General features: G+C 42.2%; 1 protein-coding gene across 3 annotated transcripts in view; it reads right to left on the reverse strand.

Annotated features, from left to right (window-relative positions):
- The window catches only part of NXPH1 (neurexophilin 1), a 558,790-nt gene that overhangs the window by 29,442 nt on the left and 506,670 nt on the right, over positions 1–22,678 (reverse strand). The gene's annotated exons all lie outside the window — the stretch shown is intronic.

Raw genomic sequence — 22,678 nt, forward strand, 5'->3', positions numbered from 1 at the left:
CATCAGCTCAGTGGCCCCTTTTTTGGCACTTATACCTGTTTTGACTTGGTCTAAGTCAAAACGTAAGTGCCGACTAAAGTTTTGGTTATACCTGCTGTACGCCTATGTCTAGGTAGGGCCACCTCTGACCCTTTCCCCTCCTCTAAAAATGCCTCTTTTTGCTCTATGCGTTTAGAGGCAGGGGAAAGGCCTAAGTTGGTTTTAGATACGTCTAAAACCAGCTTTGGTTATGGGTACTTGGACGGTGAGGCTTTTTGATCATCCAAGTACCCAATTAGGCCATTTTTTAGACCTTTTTTTATTATGAGCTCCATAGTGAAAATCATATTGAACTTATTGATCAATGAAAACATCAAAATATAATACCCATCCACCCACCCACCTACCCTCCCTGGATATGTAAATCAAATAAGAAATCAGGAGAATAAACTAGCTAATCATCATTAACAAAATTTGTCAATGGACTCCATATTAATTTAAATAACTTATTATTACACAACATTTCTGAATTCATTTTCTCATACTTGTAGCATAAACATAAAGAGTTCCACCAAAATAATAATAATAATTTTATTCTTATATACCGCCAAAGCTATAGAAGTTCGAGGCGGTTTACAGCAAAAAGCACTGGACAATCAGCGAAGAGGTTACAATCAAAGTCAACAATACAATCTTACATAATAAAAGAATTGGAAAACTACCGTATATAGTTCTTAGGGTTACTGGTTGAATAAGCAGAGTAGTATAGAATCTTAGTTTACAAATCGATTGAACAAATTCATTTTTACCAGTTTTCTAAAATTGAAGTAGGATGAGGAGAGCGTAATAACGTTACTAAGCCAATCGTTCCATTTGCCTGCCTGGAAGGCAAGAGTTCTGTCCAAGAATCTTTTGTAGTGGCAGGCTTTTATTGTTGGATAGGTGAACAGATGTATTCTTCATGTGGGCCTAAAAGAACTTGCCAGATTAAAATGGGAAACTAGGTAAGTGGGGGCCAGACCAAATATTGATTTATAACACAGACAAGAGAACTTAAACAGGATTCGCGCCTCTAGGGGCAGCCAATGGAGTTTTGATAGTAGGGGCTTATGTGTTCCCATTTCTTCAGTCCAAAGATCAATCGAACTGACGAATTTTGAATGACTCTGAGTCTTAGAATGTTTTTTTTGAAGGATCCCAAGTAAATGATGTTGCAAAAAATCGAGCAAGCTTAGGATGGAAGATTGAACCAGTAAGCGGAAGGATGCTGCATCAAAGTATTTTCTGATGGTTCTGAGTTTCCATAGTACCGAAAAGCATTTTTTAACCAAAGGAGAAATTAAAGTCAATCCCAATTTTTCCAGTTTTTGGTAACCATTTGCATGGCTAATCCAGTCATAATGGAAAATAATCTACTTTTATACTTGTCTAAAGGAGGTTTAGGTGACAACAATGTGCCACAAATAACCACCTCATATGATAACGGAATCAAAGACTCCAAAATCAAATTAATTTGTCCTCATTGATTTCCAAATGATGAGTAGCAAAGGACAATAGAACAACAAATGATCCAGTGCCCCTACTTCAAGATGACAGTGCCAGCATCTATTAGACTTTGAACTGTCTAACTTCTGCAAATGAACTGGGGGTCCAAAAAACTCTGTAACAGAAAAAAAACAAGTTTGTCTCATAGATGCTGATGCTGTACATCTCATACTCCAAGTCCAAATCCGCGGCCATTGAGTAGCAGAAATCTGCTGCTTTATCTCAATTCTCCAAATATCCTTTAAACTAGTTTTTGGTTTTTTATTCAAATATTCCGATATTAATTTATACCACTTGGCAGCCTGATGCCCTAGCAAATCTGTCTGGAAGCATAGGCCCAGCAAGCTATATTGATTCTTTAAATTTCGCCAATCAGGGAACCCCTTCTGAATGGCCTGCTTCAACTGCAACCACTTATATGCTTGAGACTTTGTAATGCCGAATGATTGTTGCTAAGTAATAGCATTATAAGTCACCTATTTAAATTGATGTTTGCTTTCATGAAACATACAAACAAAGAATGCCATCATTTTTGAAGTACAGTGGTACCTCAGTTTACGAGTGCACCGGTTTGCAAGTGTTTTGCAAGACGAGCAAAACATTCGCAAACTTGGTGCCTCGTAAACTGAGCTTGCCTCACTGTACGAGCGCCCCCCCCCCCACGAACCGGCACCTTCCCCCCCCACCGCGATCCGGCACCCTCCCCCCGCCGCCATCGGGCACCCCCTCACCACAACCTGACATCCCCCAACCCACCCAAACCCTCTTCTTACTTCCAGTGTAGCCTCTGCATCAGCATCGGCACCAGCACCAGCATGTCCTGTGCCCGAAAATCTGCTTCCTGTGCAGGGCCTTGAGAATGTGCACATGCTCAAGGCCCAGCACAGGAATCAGATTTTCGGGCACAGGACATGCTGGTGCCGATGCCGATGCAGAGGCTACACTGGAAGTAAGAAGAGGGTCGGGTGGGTTGGGGGATCTCAGGTTGCGGCAGGGGGGTGCCCGATGGCGGCGGGGTGTGCCGGATCACGGGGAGGGGGAGGGTGCCGGTTCGCGAGGGGGGCCTTCGGGGGGAGCAATGCCAGTTCTCGTGGGGGGGTAGCAGCGCTGCTGGCCTCAGGGGGGGTGGGGGGGGAACATATCAAAGCAAGTTTCCCTTACTTCCTATGGGGAAACTTGCTTTGATATACGAGCATTTTGGATTACGAGCATGCTCCAGGAACGGATTATGCTCGTAATCCAAGGTACCACTGTAGTTTTAAAAGACTGTGATATATTCTTTAAATTTCCCTGGCTTGGAGCGTGATCATTATTGAAAAAGCTGCAATGACTGGAAGGTAAACTCTGTACCCATACTGGGGAGGTATATACCTTCCCTGAAGAGTTTCACGTCTCTGAGCAACTTCCAAATTTTTGATCAATCTCCATAGACAGGTTTTAAGTGAGGTCAGTTTACTTTTTGATACAAGCACTTTCTGACTTCCTTCTGTTTTCAATTGGAAGTTTCCCTGCAATTTCTTAAGGAAATTTTTTTTTATTGTGAAAAATCAAGCATTTTACCATTGGATAACACATCATCTAAAGTACGTATACCTGCCTGCAGCCAATACTTCCAGAGGATCTTAGACTCACCTATTTGAATCTTGGAATTCAACCATAAGGATTGACACGTGGATTGTTTTACTGGTACAGATGTTAAATTGTTAATGAATTTTAATGTTTTCCAGGTGGCAAAAAAAAAATACTATTATCCTTGTAGATTTGGGGCAACTTGGCTTAACCGTAATGACTTTTTAATTTTCTCAGGAGCCTCTCTTGAGAATCTTTGTCAAAAGATTTTTGAAAATCTAGATAAACTGTACATCAACCAGCTCACCTTTATCCACATGTTTATTCACACCTTCATCTGGGCCTCAGTCATAGTCAAGGCAAGAACACCCTAACAAAATAGCCTTGTTACATAATAGCCCTTGACTTAAAGACCCATTAATAAAAATCAGTAGTTCTTGACAAAAGAGCACCTGTAGAAAAATAACCCTTGACAAATTAGCCCCTGTAACATAATATCCCTTGACATTTCTTCTTTCTCAATATCTGCTATCCATTTTCTTTCTACATCCATATTTGTCCTGTCTAGCATCTCTCCTCTGTGTTTCCAAACTGATATTAAAAGGTCTAAGAATCTTCCATAGTGAGCTTATTGGACAATAATTACTCCTTGAAATGCTTTCAAAACCATCCTGATATTCAAAATTCTCCTATTCAAGATGGCCGCTGCTTTTTAAAAAATCTTTATTTAAACCTCCCTCATTTGAACGTCATAATATGATGACGTGACTGCAACGAATCAAGGCTAAGATTCGCTGCAGTCATGTCATCAAGTTATGACGTTCAAATGAGGGAGATTTAAATAAAGATTTAAAAAAGCTGCGGCTTGATTAGGAGAAGTCTGCATAACGGGATGGTTTTGAAAGCATTTCAAGGGGTAATTATTGTCCAATAAGCTCACTATGGATGATTCTTAGACCTTTTAATAAGATAGATAAAAGAGTTTTTATATTGAGTAGTATAAAATATGATTTTAATTTCAATTATGTTGCAGGGGACTTTTTCTTGAAACAGCTTCAGGGCGAAACATGTCAGAGTGACAGTCCCTTCCTAATATAAGCAAAACAAATGCTGAGATAAGTTTTACATTTTATTAGTATATTAAAATAAGTAAAAGCACAAGATATTCATTTGCAATGAGCACAGAGCACATTAAAAAAGTATAAAAATTAACAAATAAGAATAGAACAATGCAAGTCTTATGAGGAGGCCAGTGCCAATAAACTTGAATATTAGCCATTGAAAACACTTGGCTATCGACTGGCACTTCTGAAGACCTTGCAGTGAGAACAATATAAATAGTAGTTATACTGTTTAGAATTGTGGATTATATATATGAGGAAACAGTATTTGCACAAACTTGGCTATTCTATAAACTATCTGTTTATAGAATAGCAGATAGGGCTTCTTTTACAAAAATGCATTAGGACCTTAATGCTAAAATGCTGCGCGTGCTAGCTGCTACCGCCTCCTCTTGAGCAGGTGGAAGTTTTTCAGCTAGCGCACGCTATAGCGCATGCTAATCCGATTCGTGCACTAAAAATGCTAGCGCACCTTTGTAAAAGGATCCCTTAGTGTTGGTAAATGCAACTAATTTTAGGCACAACCATTTGCACCAACTCAGGCCTAAATTAAATATGGATCTCCCTTATTCTATAATTAGGGGCACAAATACAAGGAATGCCCCCATCTGCTAAAGAACTTCCCATTTCCATGCCCCATTTTATGACTTTTGTGTAAAATTTAGGTACAGATTTCATGCCTAAATTTTTACATGTAAATTTAATTAAAACCAATTAATACTAATAATTGCTTGTTATGGTCTAAGGCCCTCTTTTACTAAGGGCTAGAGTCACGAACCTGCCCGATTGGGCCTGATACGGGCCCAATACAGGCAGGTCCGATGAATTCTTGAAACCCCAATATGCAGATGGGGGCGATTGGAGGAACGCCCCCATCTGCCTGCCCGGATCACTCAATAGCGATCCCATCACATGCGCAGACCATCTATAGATGGTCGGCGCATGCGCTGGACCTCCGGGCCTGGCATAGATTTTTTTTTTTTAATTGGAATGTGGACACGCACCGACTCTCCTGCTCTCCCCTTTAGAAAGTTGCAGGGCGGTAGTAGTACAATTGGAAACGTGACAGCTACTAGCAAACCGAAGAGAGCCAAGCAGGATTGTCACTACTGAACAGCCAGATATTAGAGTAAATGCGAAAGACAGATCTATTGCAGATGCTATGTATAATTACAACGGAGGGAAAAAAAATAATTTAAAGAAGCTCTGCTCTTGCTGCCCAGATTCTCCTGCTCTCTGCCGCCTTCCCTGCAGGACCAGCCCACGGGTTTAAAGTGGGGCTGCACTGCAGCGTGCAGCCCCGCTTTAAACCCTCGGGCTCACACTCCAGGGAAGACGGCAGAGAGAGTCACACTTAATGCCTTCTCTGGTTAGAAATTGGCTTCAAAGCAGAGCTCAGGGCAGAGAGCAGAGCAGGGACAAGAGCCGCACGATTTCCCCGGTGCCTGAAACTTCCTCCTACACAAGCAGAGAGTAGGGCAATAAAGCAGGAGGGTCGGCAGAGACCTGTGCGACTGGTCCCAAGCAGTCGCTTCTATTCTTGATTGGCCAGCCTAATCGGTGTCCCAAATTTATGTTGTGAATCGCATCCCTGCCTACTTTGCATGCGTTTCTCCTCATTTGCATGCACGGATCCTAAGCGGATCGTTGGAGAGGTTAGTGAATGGGGCCCGAGGGAAATCTGGTCACATAGGGGTCGCAAACCGATCGGTACACAATCTGTTTGCTTTGTGAATCTATCCCTAAGTTGTGATGACCTGGAGTGCTAAATGCTCTGATGCTGTTCTAACACTCATAGGAATTCTATGAGTATCAGAGCAGTGTCAGAGCATTTAGCGTTCTGGGCCATGGTAGAAACCTCTACCATGGCTTAGTAAGGGGGAGGGATAAATTATTGGTGCTAATTGGCTTGTTATTCAGTTAAATTGCATGTACAAATTGGGCTTGTCCCAAATTTGCATATGCAATTTTTAGAATTCAGGGGTATATGCTTTCATATTGCATTTGTTACAAGTTATCCACTGTCTTTAAAGATATTGCTACTGCCAGGACTCACAGCATCATAAGATAGAAAGGATAGAGTAACAATATCTATAGATTGGTAATATGTATAGATATCTTGATAAAGGGCTTGATATTCAAAAACAAATGAGGGGGGAAGTTATCAATGTGTGCTAATGTTAAAATGGATTATTAGCTAAGTTTATTAGAAGCCAGGTTTCATTATAGCAAAGCAAACCTTTACTAAAACAGCACAAGTAGGGTTAAAATAACCCATTTTAACAGCTCATGTTGATAATCCTTTCCCCCCTCCCCCCCTTTTTAGGATCTTAATTGCAAAAATTCCATCCTTACTATAGGGGAATAGTTATCATTAGGCTACCATTAAGATAGAAAGATAGATTTTTTAAATTACCCCTCTTATTTGATTAGGTATCCAGTTAGTAGTTTGAATATCACACAGATGTCTAATAAATAAACTTCTGGGTTGGCGCTGCAGCCCAAGCATAGGAGATGAATATCTGGTATTATTTTAACAGCAGTTTCCAGCTCTTTTCTTCAACGCTGACTATCACAGTTCAATATTATCCAGTATGCTCATAAAATTAGGCCTGTCACTCATTTGACTAGAATTATGATTCAGACTTAGGGACCCTTTTACTAAGCAGTGCTAGGAGCTAATGGCTACCTAACACAGCTTAAAATGGCTTACAATAGAGCATGTTCAGTCATCCTGCAGTAACTGCTAAATGTGTGTGCTAACCATGTGCTAAAAAATGTATATATTTTTTGGGGAGGGGTGCGTCTGCACTAACCAGTTAGCACAGCTGGATTAGCACATGCTAACTAGTTAGTACATGGATACAGCATGAGCCCTTACCACATACACAGTGGGTAGTAGTAAGGGCCCACACAGTCAAGTCACATTATTATGACCTACCTCTGACTTCAGGGACACACAGTCAATGAACAAATGCACATGTCACGTGCAGACTTCGCTGATATCTAAGGTTGAATGCCAGCAAGTTGCCAATATAGCAACCGTGGCTGGGATAGAACGAAGGTTCTATGACAGTAGGTGGCAGAGACGGTGAACATGCTATGATGGTCTCTAATACAATTGGCTCCATGAAATATCACTAGAGTTTTGGTTGTGGGTCTGAGAGTTCACTTTGAAGCATTTTGAAAAAAAATAAAATAAAATTTTGTATGTTTTCTATTATTCTAATTTTTTCCTTGTTCTGTGGTGATCAGTGACAAGGAGGTGTCATAGGGACAAAACATGATTTATCAGACATTGAAAAAGGCAGTCCTCCTTAGCCTCAGGTACATTAGATAGATTGTGAGCCCATCGGAACAGATAAGGAAAAATACTTCAGTACCTGATTGTAAAACCACTTAGATAATGTTGATAGGCAGTATATAAAAACCTAATAAACTTGCATGATCATTGGCTACTGGACTGAGGGGCAGCATTTTGGAAACAGCAGACTTTGTGAACTATTCACGGGCTGTTGTGGTTAAAGTATACCATGAGTGGATGAATGGAACCTTTTTGATGAACCGATGTGGTAACTATGGGGCAGCACAAGCCATCGATGCAACAGGTGAATGTCAGTTGCGCAGTTTGGTGCAGGCCAATCGGCATGCTACTGAGGAGTGACTCACCATCCAAACAAGCCAGGGGGCTTCCAGATGTGTGTCCAAAATGACTGTGCAGTGAATTGGGCTCTGGAGCAGACTGGTGACTGCACCCATGCTCACGAGGGTTCATCACAAAAATCAGCTACAATTTGCACAGGAGTACTGACATTGGACTTGCAATGCCTTCTCTGATGAGTCATGTTTTGAGCTCCATTGAACAAATGAACGTTGGAATGTCAGGCATGAAACCACTGAGAACAAACACCAAGCAACCACTTTTGGATGTACACATGTTAGTGGCTGCAGCATTATATCTGTAAAATGTTTTCTTGATATGGTCCCTCAATACCTCTGAAAGACACTCTCAACTGATATGGGCATCTCTTCAGCCTTGCCGATCAAGTACATCCGTACATGTTGACGATTTTCCCTGTGGCCGATGGGATCTTTCAACAGGACAATGCAACATGTCATACTACCAGAATTGTTCACAAGTGGTTCACAGAGTATGACCAAGACTTCCAGCTACTTCCATGGCCTCCAAATTCCCCAGACCTTAACCCAATCAAGCATATTTGGGACCACCTTGATCAACATGTTCGATGACTGGATCCACCATCACGTCGTATCCATCAACAACTGTCAGACGCGCTGTAGTCTGCATGGCTCCAGATATCTCTAGGAACCACCCAGAATCTTAATGAGCCACTCTCACATTGTTTGGCTGCGGTCCATGCTGCCAGAGGTGGTTATTCTGAATGTTAGCAGGTGGTCATAATAATGTGACTTGGCTCGACTGTGCCATTTACTAATGGCAACAATAGGACACAACCATTAATACAAATAAATACAAAATGACCATTTTATGGCTTCAGTGAAAATGTTCTTAGCACATTGGTAAATCCCACTTAAGAGCTTGCTAAGACCACTTTTTACTACAGCTTAAATCCATCCTTATTGCCAACCAGGAGTTTAGTGAAATTTTAATAGATTTAGCATAAATTTAGACAGTCAGCTTTAGTAAAATGTCCAAAGAAGCCACTCGTATATGGCTCCTTATAGTAGGAAAGGTGCAATGAGACTTTCCTCAAGAAATTTTTAAGACAGGCCCAGAATCTGAACAATTAAAGACAGAAGGCCTGGAAATAAATCTTTATTGATCAGCATTTATGAATCCTGGAATGTTTTTTAATGGATCATTTCATAGTGTTATACTTGAAGTCATGAAGCTGTTCACATCTCAGCAACGAAGGTCCCAGGGCTGCTAAGTACTCAAAGAGCAATTTTCTTGACAATGCATCTCAAATACAAATACTGTATTTCAGCCATTGAACCAATTTAGCAAGAAGAAACTTATATGATATTTTCTAACTTTAGTACAATACACACTGGGCATGTTGGTTAATGATTTGAAACCAGAAAACTTGCTTTAATATGGAAAAAAATAATCTATGTATTTATGGATTCATTCTCCTTATTAAACTGTTGCAGTCCGCTGTGCCATTCTCCAGATGAGATCTGAGCGAGAACCAGAAGCAGATGAGCTACTAAAGGAAAGGGTACATCTTGTAGAGATTTTACAGATTTCAGATAAACTAATTGCTCTCTATTTATACAGCATGTGTTTATGTTTCTATTCATCTCAAATTTTCATCTATTGCATGTTCTCTCAACTTTTTAATTACTTTGTGCACTTATTTCAAGAACATAATTTGTTTTAATGTACCTTTAACAGTATGAGTGATTTTCATATTCATCATTAATTTGTATCTATGGAAATCAAACCATTGAAAATCTGCTCCACCTGTGACTTTACCAAAAAGACCTTTATGTTACCATGGTGCTGCAAAGAAATATGAGAAGGAGGGAAGAAAATTTATATTTCATTAAGATGTAGGTAAACTTGTTTGGGATAAATCCAAATGCCCTCTGACCAAGAGAGGAGCAAAACATTTAAAGGAAAAGCAAACCAGGAAAGGTTATAAACCCAGGCTATTCACACCTAGGGCCCTAAAACAAGATGTGACTTGCACTTAGTGCAAAACATGAAGGTGTTTTGCACTATTATTTTTGTGCTAAGTGCACTTTTGCCAATTTATTTAATAAAAGTATACTTTGTGGTAGTAAATTCATGGTAATATTAATCTAATGGTTTATGGAAATTTTGTATTAATGAGCTGCTGCAATATAAAATCATGTAAAGCAGTTCACTAATGCAAAATCAAGTGCACAAAACCAGCTTTGCAGGCCTAAAGAACTACAACTCCCCAGGAGAGGGGTTCAGGGAAACATCGAATTCAGGCTGGAGGGCCTTTTAATTTTTCAGACCCACCATGCAAACAGGTGGGTTTTAATTGTCATGTGCTGTCACAGCCCAGACCATGCAAAGTTCCTCAATGTAGCAATGTGTGAAAATTATCAAGTAAAATTTAACTAAATTTTGCAGGAATGGGTACTAACTAGTGAAAGTTTTCAAGGGTTAATGCATAGGCACACTAGACAGATTTCCATATTTATCAAGTGCCATTCTTTTAGAAATAATATTTCTTCATGTTCATAGTCTTGAAAGGCTTATACTATTCAAAATATTTGCATTTGAAAAGCAGATTACCACATGGACCAAGACAGCATCCAGGAAGGATATGTTGTGTTGAATTCTACTAGCGGCACACCACACAGTGGAGTTAACCTAAGAACACACCAAAGTTGATATGATTGTTTCAAAGCTAAACTTTCATTGGTGGCGATACAGCTGTGTTTTGGCTACTAGACCTGCATCACGAGTCTCTGATGAGGTGCAAATACACTATAGATCCTATAGGGTCAACTAATCATCAAAACAGTCTACAATGTTCTTTGTGGTTTTCATCACTATGTCAACTGACATGCTAAAGCAGAACTATAGAAAGGGACAGCGGGGAAGGTGACAGGGCGGTGAAGGGGATGGCAGAGACGGGGACAGGGCGGTGAAGGGGACGGCGGAGACAGGGCGGTGAAGAGGATGGTGGTCTGGGGACTGGGCAGTGACGGGGACAGAATTTTTCCCCGTGTCATTCTCTAATTATTATTAAGACTTAGCCAAAAGGAAATATTTATAAACTATAAAGAGGTTTACCTCCTGCAAAATTATCATTTCTTTAATAAGACATTAATTATTTTTTTCTGAGGCCCTCCGAGTACCTACAAATCCAAAATGTGGCCCTGCAAAGGGTTTGAATTTGAGACAACTGTTTTAAAAGTAGCTCGCAAGCCCAAAAAGTGTGGGCACCCCTGCTGTAGAGATTGTATTACTTGCATGTTAAAGGAAAAGGATGTGTATTAAAGAAAATTAGTCAACAAGGAATCCAAAGTACATAAGATAAAACAGCATATACTGTCAGAGTGGTTTGCATAGTGTTATAATTCCCTGAAGTGCAGAGTTACAGTTAATAGGAGAAAAAGAAAATATGGAGGAGAAGGGGAATGCAGGAGTAGGGGGAATCAGATGGCTGGACGTGTTGAAAATAACCATGGGGATAAACTTAGAGGACCTTAGCGGACTAGCACAAAACCAGTATCTTTTTAGATCTATAATTCATCAAGTCAATAGGACTCAAATATGAGTCAATAGCACCTAACTAAAGGGAATGACAGAAATAGGTAGAACGCCATCAAATTATAGGAAATTGTAGCTTAAATAGTAAGTAGTAATCAGTGCTGATGTGCCGCATTGCACATTATCCATTTCCATATGACCTAAGATGGGCAGGGACGTAAGGGAATAGGGAATTAATAATAATAACAATTTTATTTTTATATACCGCTATACCACAAACAGTTCTAAGCGGTTTACAAGGGAAGAGACTGTATACAGACAGCGACATTACAGCGAACTTTCGAATTTACATTGGCTTGTTAAGTTTAGTCAGGTTTATCTGGAAGTGTATTGGGAGTACATCAGATTGAGGTGGGGGGTCAGAAAAATTTGTCTGGGAGAGCATAAGAAAATAGAAAGGCTTTGAGAGAACTGCGGAATTCTGGGTAGAAAGAAAGAGATTTTTTTTTAATAATTCTTTATTGATTTTTAAACAAGAACAGTGTTATATAAATAAAAGAACAGTATATTATTGCATTCAGTCATAACACTAATATCTATATAGATAACAGAACTATCATTCAATAATTACATTATTTTGCATATAGTAATAACATAAGAGCCAAGTAAATAATATAATATGAAACCAAGTTAGGGATTTAATTTCTAAAGATAAAAAGTTCCAAAAAATAGGACCTACAACACTGAAGTTTTTTGTTCAGCTAAAGTCATAGCAGATTTGATGGAGAGATGGTATAAATAGCTGATTAGACTGAGATCTTAAAGTTCTGGTGGGAACATAGGACAATCAAATATCGAGGTAAAGAGGAGTACCGGAGTGGAAAATCTTATGAACTAGTAAGAGTATCTTGAAGTAAATCTGGTATGAGAAGGGAACCCAATGGTTTGTTCTGAGAAGGGGAGTCACATGATTGTATCTGTTGGCACCTGTTAGTAATTTGATAGCTGTGTTTTATACAATGTGGAAGTAGTGTTGTTCTTTCAAAGATAGGCTATTGTAATAATTGTGTTGGGCAATTACTAAAGACTGAGTGAATACTCTAAAGGCCTGTGATGGACAGAAGAGATCAGTTTGAGCTTGTAGAAGCAGCATAAGATAACAAGAGAAATGTGAGTTTTGAAGGAGAGGGATGGATTGAATGTAACTCTAGAATTTTTAATGTTGATACATAAGGAATGATAATTGGTAAGGTGATAATGTTGGATATATGTGTGGTAAATAATGTCCTAGATTTGTCTGGATTTAGTTTCAGTTTCATAGGTATAAACCAAGAGGTGATTAAATCTAGGTCATTAATGGTAGGTGGCAAGAAATCATCAAGGGTTTTTATGAGTTGAATGTCATCAGCATATACGAAAGTGGTCAGACCGAGAGATTGTACTAAGATCAGATATAGAGCAATGAATATATTAAAGTGTATGGGCGCCAGAATTGATCCTTGTGGAAAATCACAAATGAGTTTGTAGTGATCTGAAGTAATGTTGTTCCATTGAACATAGTAGTGTCTATTGTTGAAGTAATCCTGAAACCATTGTAGAATGGTACCGGTGATACTTAACTCTTGGAGATGGTTTAATATAAGAGTGTAGTCAAATGAATCAAAGGCAGCAGACAATTCTAATGAGAGAAGAAAACCTTTGAAATTGGGATAGCAAGCAAATCATTACTCCAAGACCCGGCACAGACTGTGTTTTGGCATGAATGCATGTGTCAGACATCAGTCTGTACAATCTACTCAGTGTGTGGATGGTATCTAATGTGATGCTGCAATAGTCTCATTGAACCAGTGTGCAGAGTACATCCTCCCCAGTATCATCTGCTAGTGTAGCCCAGTCCTTCTGAATGTACCTTGTTGAACTCCTCTGATTTCCTCAACAGTGACCAGATGGAATATCTGGAAAATCAGGTAGAAGGAATAATTTGCATTTAAAAAAAAAAAAAAACTTTTCTAAGTTCTACCAGTTCATATGGTTGAGGTATCTGAGGGAGGTACTGGGAGTTCTAGTAGATAATTTTCCTCCCTTCTTAAAGCTGCATATTTGTCTGTACTTTACTATAGGAAGACTTGAGAGGATAGACTTTAGGAAGATTCTTTGAATCAGAATTTCCTGAGAATTCTTTGGAATCAATAACTGAAAGAACTACCGTATTTTCACGCAAATAACACGCACCCGTATAAAACGCGCACACGAATATAGCGCGCAGAAATCACGATGATTTGCACAAAAACTTTGATATACCGCGCTCACGGGTATACCGCGCATGCTGCCCGACGCTCCTTTCGCCCGCCCTGACTTTCCGTGCGCTGTCCCGACTCTCCGTTCACCCCCCCTGACTTCCGTGCACTGTCCCCCCTTGAAGGTCTGTCCCCATCCTGAAAGCCTGATGCCCCCCCCCCGACGTCCGATACATCCCTCCCCCCCCCCCGAAGGACCGCCGACTCCCCAACAATATCGGGCCAGGAGGGAGCCCAAATCCTCCTGGCCACGGCGACCCCCTAACCCCACCCCGCACTACATTACGGGCAGGAGGGATCCCAGGCCCTCCTGCCCTCGACGCAAACCCCCCTCCCCCCCAAGAACCTCCGACCGCCCCCCAGCCGACCCGCGATCCCCCTGGCGACCCCCACGACCCCCCCACCCCCCTTCCCCGTACCTTTGGTAGTTGGGCCAGAAGGGAGCCCAAACCCTCCTGGCCACGGCGACCCCCTAACCCCACCCCGCACTACATTACGGGCAGGAGGGATCCCAGGCCCTCCTGCCCTCGACGCAAACCCCCCTCCCCCCCAAGAACCTCCGACCGCCCCCCAGCCGACCCGCGATCCCCCTGGCGACCCCCACGACCCCCCCACCCCCCTTCCCCGTACCTTTAGTAGTTGGCCGGACAGACGGGAGCCAAACCCGCCTGTCCGGCAGGCAGCCAACGAAGGAATGAGGCCGGATTGGCCCATCCATCCTAAAGCTCCGCCTACTGGTGGGGCCTAAGGCGCGTGGGCCAATCAGAATAGGCCCTGGAGCCTTAGGTCCCACCTGGGGGCGCGGCCTGAGGCACATGGTCGGGTTGGGCCCATGTGCCTCAGGCCGCGCCCCCAGGTGGGACCTAAGGCTCCAGGGCCTATTCTGATTGGCCCACGCGCCTTAGGCCCCACCAGTAGGCGGAGCTTTAGGATGGATGGGCCAATCCGGCCTCATTCCTTCGTTGGCTGCCTGCCGGACAGGCGGGTTTGGCTCCCGTCTGTCCGGCCAACTACTAAAGGTACGGGGAAGGGGGGTGGGGGGGTCGTGGGGGTCGCCAGGGGGATCGCGGGTCGGCTGGGGGGCGGTCGGAGGTTCTTGGGGGGGAGGGGGGTTTGCGTCGAGGGCAGGAGGGCCTGGGATCCCTCCTGCCCGTAATGTAGTGCGGGGTGGGGTTAGGGGGTCGCCGTGGCCAGGAGGGTTTGGGCTCCCTTCTGGCCCAACTACCAAAGGTACGGGGAAGGGGGGTGGGGGGGTCGTGGGGGTCGCCAGGGGGATCGCGGGTCGGCTGGGGGGCGGTCGGAGGTTCTTGGGGGGGAGGGGGGTTTGCGTCGAGGGCAGGAGGGCCTGGGATCCCTCCTGCCCGTAATGTAGTGCGGGGTGGGGTTAGGGGGTCGCCGTGTCCAGGAGGGTTTGGGCTCCCTTCTGGCCCGATATTGTCGGGAAGTCGGCGGTCGTTCGGGGTGGGGGTGCGAGTGGTCCTGCCGGGGGGGGGGATGTATCGGACGTCGGGGAGTCGGCCGGGCAAGAGGGCTTGGGCTCCCTCTTGCTCCGATCGTGGATGCGGGTGTGGGTGGGAGCGCGTGCGAGCGGTCGTTCGGGGTGGGGGTGCGAGTGGTCCTGCCGGGGGGGGGGGGATGTATCGGACGTCGGGGAGTCGGCCGGGCAAGAGGGCTTGGGCTCCCTCTTGCTCCGATCGTGGATGCGGGTGCGGGTGGGAGCGCGTGCGAGCGGTCGTTCGGGGTGGGGGTGCGAGCGGTCCTGCTGGGGGGGTGAATCGGGCGTCGGGCGGGGTGGGAACTATGTTTTAAAACTTTGGTATACCGCGCTCACGCATATAACGCGCGAGGGGTATGCGCGGTAGGTAAAAACGCGTATAACGCGCGCGTTATATGCGTGAAAATACGGTACTCTCTTCACCATGTCTACCCTTGAACCTGACCATAGCACTGTTCTATGTCTTTATTTTAGATATATCAATAAGCAATTTTTATGTTCTTATATAAATATATTTCCTGATTTATCAAGGATGACCCAAGCCAGAAAGAAGGAATTTCTGGCATTCCCTTTTTAAATTTCCTTGTCATTGATTTGTTTTGTATGGTGGTAAGAAATTATTGACTTTTGGCCCAAAACAGCTCAAAGATTTTTTTTTTTTAATGTGAGACATTCTTAGTCATCACCCTTCCCCAAGACAAATTGATTCTCCCATTTCAGCCAAAATTGTAATCCCATAAATCCATATCAATGCAATGTTAATGTCCTAGTCAAAATGTGAGCATGAAATCTCCTTAACAACCATCCTATTTTAGGTCCAAGCCTCCCACAAATTTTGGTCCATACCACTCAAAGCTATTTCTCAAGCAGTAACATAGCAGAACATAAATCCATGCTTAAATTCAATGTCTGTACCCCTTCAGCTGGAATTCTTATGGGCTTGCCTTCCAAACCCACCAAGCTGAGACCTATCATCCCACTCATGCTAAATGATCTTCAGCCTTCTCAAAATAAAGGAGTGTGGATGGGAAAACTGCCTTCACCCAATCTCAAGAAAATACTGCCTACCTACCACAGTATTGTCCCTCCTACTGCCCCAGTTTATATAAGCAAATAATTCAAAGCTTTAAATTTTGTATTACCTTATTTAAAGTTAATAATATTAAACCAATAGCTTTTTTCTAGGTACCTTAAATATCACTATCTCAGACCTCTGTGGTGCCCCTGTATGTACTATAAAGTTTTGTCACACACAGATTATAAGCACTTGCTTTGTCACCGGTCCATTTTATATTTTCATAAAGTACTTAGAAGTGCTCTTATTTATAATTTATAAATTAGTTTAAACAGTACTCATCTTTCTTTTTGCAAACATGGCTAGGAGTACATATTCCGACATAGGACTATGTTTCGCCACAGGCTGTTTCAAGGATTTCCCCCTTTAGTTGCCAGTCCCGTGATATTTAAGATACCTAGAAAAAAGCTACCAGTTTATATAAGTCATTCATGGGGGCACTGTCATGAGTTTCCATAATGAGCTGCTGTCATTCCTCCATAACTCTTTTTTAATATATTAAAAATCTTCAAAATTTATTTCCTTTCTTACTCCTGTTATGTGGTGGGCTAAAAGATTTCTAACTCATTTTTTTTCTGATCTCTGATGTTTTCTTTGGATTTTTAAATATTCACAAACATCTCACCCAATCTAATTTAAAACAATATTTTTGATTCAAATTCTGAAACTGACACTAATTATCAATGTACATATATTTAGCACAAAAATGCAAAATCAAACTAGACTGGAAGAAGTACACTCGTGACTAACTAACTCAGATGTTGTTTTGTTTTTTTTTAATGCAGAACTGTGTTCTGTTGCCATATCTTCTTCCTGTCACCAGTAAAACCCAACTCCTTCTCTTGCTGGCTGTTGCCTTCACTCCTAGCCTGTTTTGCTGATCCTTCTTGAAACATCCCAGCCTCACTGTTGCCAGCTGCTACAGATACCTTTTAAAAGCCACCTCTTCCCAATTTAATTCCATCTGGCAACAATAGTAACTCATCTATCAAGTGATATACTGTAACCCTGCACTGAGAGTAACTGATGGCTGAGAAGGGGTGCAAGATGTAACATAGTAACATAGTAGATGATGGCAGATAAAGACCCGAATGGTCCATCCAGTCTGCCCAACCTGATTCAATTTAATTTTTTTTTTTTTCTTCTTAGCTATTTCTGGGCGAGAATCCAAAGCTTTACCCGGTACTGTGCTTGGGTTCCAACTGCCGAAATCTCTGTTAAGACTTACTCCAGCCCATCTACACCCTCCCAGCCATTGAAGCCCTCCCCTGCCCATCCTCCTCCAAACGGCCATGCACAGACACAGACCGTACAAGTCTGCCCAGTAACTGGCCTAGTTCAATCTTTAATATTATTTTCTGATTCTAAATCTTCTGTGTTCATCCCACGCTTCTTTGAACTCATTCACAGTTTTACTCTCCACCACCTCTCTCGGGAGCGCATTCCAGGCATCCACCACCCTCTCCGTAAAGTAGAATTTCCTAACATTGCCCCTGAATCTACCACCCCTCAACCTCAAATTATGTCTTCTGGTTTTACCATTTTCCTTTCTCTGGAAAAGATTTTGTTCTACGTTAATACCCTTTAAGTATTTGAACGTCTGAATCATATCTCCCCTGTCTCTCCTTTCCTCTAGGGTATACATATTCAGGGCTTCCAGTCTCTCCTCATACGTCTTCTGGTGCAAGCTTCCTATCATTTTCGTCGCCCTCCTCTGGACCGCCTCAAGTCTTCTTACGTCTTTCGCCAGATACGGTCTCCAAAACTGAACACAATACTCCAAGTGGGGCCTCACCAATGACCTGTACAGGGGCATCAACACCTTCTTCCTTCTACTGACTACGCCTCTCTTTATACAGCCCAGAATCCTTCTGGCAGCAGCCACTGCCTTGTCACACTGTTTTTTCGCCTTTAGATCTTCGGACACTATCACCCCAAGGTCCCTCTCCCCGTCCGTGCATATCAGCTTCTCTCCTCCCAGCATATACGGTTCCTTCCTATTATTAATCCCCAAATGCATTACTCTGCATTTCTTTGCATTGAATTTTAGTTGCCAGGCATTAGACCATTCCTCTAACTTTTGCAGATCCTTTTTCATATTTTCCACTCCCTCTTCGGTGTCTACTCTGTTACAAATCTTGGTATCATCTGCAAAAAGGCACACTTTTCCTTCTAACCCTTCAGCAATGTCACTTACATACATATTGAACAGGATTGGCCCCAGCACCGAACCCTGAGGGACTCCACTAGTCACCTTTCCTTCCTTCGAGCGACTTCCATTAACCACCACCCTCTGGCATCTGTCCGACAGCCAGTTTCTGACCCAGTTCACCACTTTGGGTCCTAACTTCAGCTCTTCAAGTTTGTTCAACAGCCTCCTATGAGGAACTGTATCAAAGGCTTTGCTGAAATCCAAGTAAATTACATCTAGCATATGTCCTCAATCCAGCTCTCTGGTCACCCAATCAAAAAATTCAATCAGGTTCGTTTGGCACGATTTACCTTTTGTAAAGCCATGTTGCCTCGGATCCTGTAACCCATTAGATTCAAGGAAATACACTATCCTTTCTTTCAGCAACACTTCCATTATTTTTCCAACAACTGAAGTGAGGCTCACCGGCCTGTAGTTTCCTGCTTTATCCCTGTGACCACTTTTATGAATAGGGACCACATCCGCTCTACTCCAATCCCCAGGAATCACTCCTGTCTCCAGAGATTTGTTGAACAAGTCTTTAATAGGACTCGCCAGAACCTCTCTGAGTTCCCTTAGTATCCTGGGATGGATCCCGTCTGGTCCCATCGCTTTGTCCACCTTCAGTTTTTCAAGTTGCTCATAAACACCCTCCTCCGTGAACGGCGCAGAATCTACTCCATTTTCTCGTGTAACTTTGCCAGACAATCTCGGTCCTTCTCCAGGATTTTCTTCTGTGAACACAGAACAGAAGTATTTGTTTAGCACATTTGCTTTCTCCTCATCACTCTCCACATATTTGTTCCCAGCATCTTTTAGCCTAGCAATTCCATTTTTTATCTTCCTCCTTTCACTAATATATCTGAAAAAAAATTTTATCTCCCTTTTTTACATTTTTAGCCATTTGTTCTTCCGCCTGTGCCTTCGCCAAACGTATTTCTCTCTTGGCTTCTTTCAGTTTCACCCTGTAGTCCTTTCTGCTCTCCTCTTCTTGGGTTTTTTTATATTTCATGAACGCCAACTCTTTCGCCTTTATTTTCTCAGCCACTAGGTTGGAGAACCATATCGGCTTCCTTTTTCTCTTGTTTTTATTGATTTTCTTCACATAAAGGTCCGTAGCCATTTTTATCGCTCCTTTCAGCTTAGACCACTGTCTTTCCACTTCTCTTATGTCCTCCCATCCTAACAGCTCTTTCTTCAGTTATGTAGTTATGGGAAGGAAAAAGGCAATTATATGTATAATGAAACTTGAGAAGGATGGGAATGAAAGCAAAGTATAAGAGTATCACAGCACTGGGTAGGGAAGGGCAGGGCCAGTGCTGTGGTACTTTTTTTCTGCCCTATGCGTATTGCTTACATTCAATTCCCCCCCTCCCCCCAATCCATAGATTCAAACGGTGCCTTTCACAGACTTCTCTTTATTTCATGTGAACACCATTGGCATGTGCAGTGGGATCAGAGAAATGCTACAAGATTTCTAGATGACGTCTCTCCAGTGCCAGCTGCCAATTTCATTATGAAATAACACAAAATCCTGCAAAAAAAAAAAAAAAAAAACCCTCATTCAAAATTCGAAGGAAATCAGACATAAGCACTGTCAGGTCTTAGACAGCACTAATCCGCCCTATGAAAAGGCTGAAACACGAATATTATGTTAGGCACCTCCTACTGGGAAAACAGAACAAGCCAGACTGCTACGGGTTCCTACACAGAGAGTAAGACTAGGAGAATACTGGCCGGGATGAGATCCAAGATGGCCGACGGTCCCGGACGCTGAGTAGCACGCCGGAGAAGACTGATTTGAAAATTTTCTTTTGGAGTGTTTACTTACTTGAGATGCCGAAGAGGAGAGGCCGCAGCGCCGCTGGAGCCTCGCGGCGTTCAGCGGTCCCCTCTTTCGGCAATATTGAAGAGCTCCTGCGTCGGATGCAGGATATCCCGGCAGCGTCGGCATCCCCCCCGCTGGAGACGCCTCAGAGAGGCGGAAATGAGGTGATCTCCTTGGGGCTAGAAACTACGCTCAGCCCCGACGCTAGGGCACCTCCCCCACCTCCTCAGGTTACCAGCTCCCCACGAGTGGAGGAGCTCCCGGAAGGAGGCAAGCACCTACCCTCGGAGGCCATGAAGAACAGAGAGGGGAGCGTGGAGATGGACTCCCTGAGTTTTCAGGTGAGTCCAAGAAATACCGAGGATTTGGAAACATCAGGGATCATTTCAGCCCAGCAGAAGGATTGCCAGAATCAGCTGATAACCGGTGAGACTATTCAAATTTTCAATCCTTCATATGTTATTGAAAAACCCAGAGAAGTAACACTGGACTCAATCTGGGATTTAGTTGCTGACCTAGCCAAGTCTGTTAAACCCCAGCTTTTGCAGCTGGAAAATAAAATTACTCTTCAAGAAAATGATATAAAAAATATAAAAGTTGAAATTGAGGAATCTAAGAACTCAATTGTGAATATACAACAGGAGTTAAAAGCATCAAAACAGCTTAATGAAGTAATGGTAAAAGATAACACAAGTTTGCGCAGAAAATTGGAAACTTTGGAGAACTTTTCTCGCAATAATAATCTCCGTTTGATTAATTTTCCTAAGATAGCCTCTGTGACACCTAGAGATATGTTGAAACGTTATTTGGTAGAGATTTTGGGTATTCCAGAGGATACATTACCACCATTTACTCAAGTATATTACTTACCAATGAAAACTACTAAATTACCACTTAAACAACAGGAGGATAGTCAACCACTTGATGTTTCAGCAATCTTGGAACTTTCGGACAGAGAGCTTGCATCTCCGGCAACATTGCTTCTTACGGTGGCTCTTGCACCAGATAAAAACTGGTTGCTTAGATTGTACTTTAGAAATAAAATGAAAGAATTTCTTGGACATAAAATATTAATGTTCCCAGATTTGGCAAGGGAAACTCAGAGAAGAAGGCGAGAATTTCTTTTGATGAAGCCAGGTGTTATATCTCTTGGAGGGACTTTTTTCCTACGACACCCTTGCAAATGTGTAATACAGTACCATATGAAGAAATATGTATTCTTTGAGCCATTCCAGTTGACAGCTTTTCTGGCAGGAACTCGACTGGATGAAGGGAAATCAAGCGAGGTGTAATTGAATAAATGATATCCTTCCTCAGCTAAGAGACTTTGTTTTCCTAATATTTGAATTGATATTTGTTAGTATCTGTTAATATGTCCGCCTCATCCTTCTTGGATCTAATTTAGAGGACTTGAGCTGAATTTAAGCTAAACATTTATTTTTATTTAGTTGATTATTATGTATTTTACCTATGAGTATTATTTTCTTGCTTTTCTTCAACTTTCTGTACAAGTGGATACTTGATTTATAAAATGTAAAATTTGATAAATATAAAATAAAAAAAAAAAGACTAGGAGAATACTGCTCACTTCAGTCAGACATGCACAGACAGACTCCCACAAAATACAGAACAAAGGAGCTCAAAATAGAAATAGAAGCATGCAGACAAAAAATGTAACTGAAAACCCAAATAAGACAGACTCTACCTGCAGTGCTATACAAGAGAAACGTATTATCTTTCGTAGTGAGCAAAATTTAAGGAAATCACAGATATGCATTTCCCAAAGCTGGCATATTCCGATTAATAAATTCAAAATAAAATACTGTTTCTACCTTTGCTGTTTGGGCATTTTATGTTTTTAAGTGTTTTCATCCCATTCTTTCTTTTCTGCTTATCCTTATCTGTTTTATCTTAAGTGCCTTCAGGGTCTGCTGTCCATTTACCATTTTGTCTATCTTTGTTTATTCCTCTCTTTCACACTGAACTTTACCTTTCAGCCCTTTCCTCCATTCCTTCTATATATACCTGTTGATTCTGATTTCATCCTTCTTTTCAACACTCCCCCTCCCCCACCCAGCTTTCAATGGCAGATGAAATGCAGTGTGGACAAATGCAAAGTGATACACATCAGGAAGAATAATCCAAATCATATTTATCTTATACTAGGGTCCACTTTAGAGTTCAGTATCAAACTAAAAGATCTAGGTGTCATTGAAGACAATACGCTAAAACCATCCACACAATGTGTGGCAGCAAACAACAAAGCAAACAGGATGCTAGGAATTATTAGGAAAATGATGGTAAATAAGAGTGAGGATATTATAATGCCTCTGCATCATTCCATGGCGTGACCTTCCCTTGAGTATTGGGTTCAATTCTGGTCACCATATGTTCAAAA

This window comes from Geotrypetes seraphini, chromosome 2 (genome assembly GCF_902459505.1).
Source record: "Geotrypetes seraphini chromosome 2, aGeoSer1.1, whole genome shotgun sequence".
NCBI classification, from domain to species: Eukaryota; Metazoa; Chordata; class Amphibia; order Gymnophiona; family Dermophiidae; genus Geotrypetes; species Geotrypetes seraphini.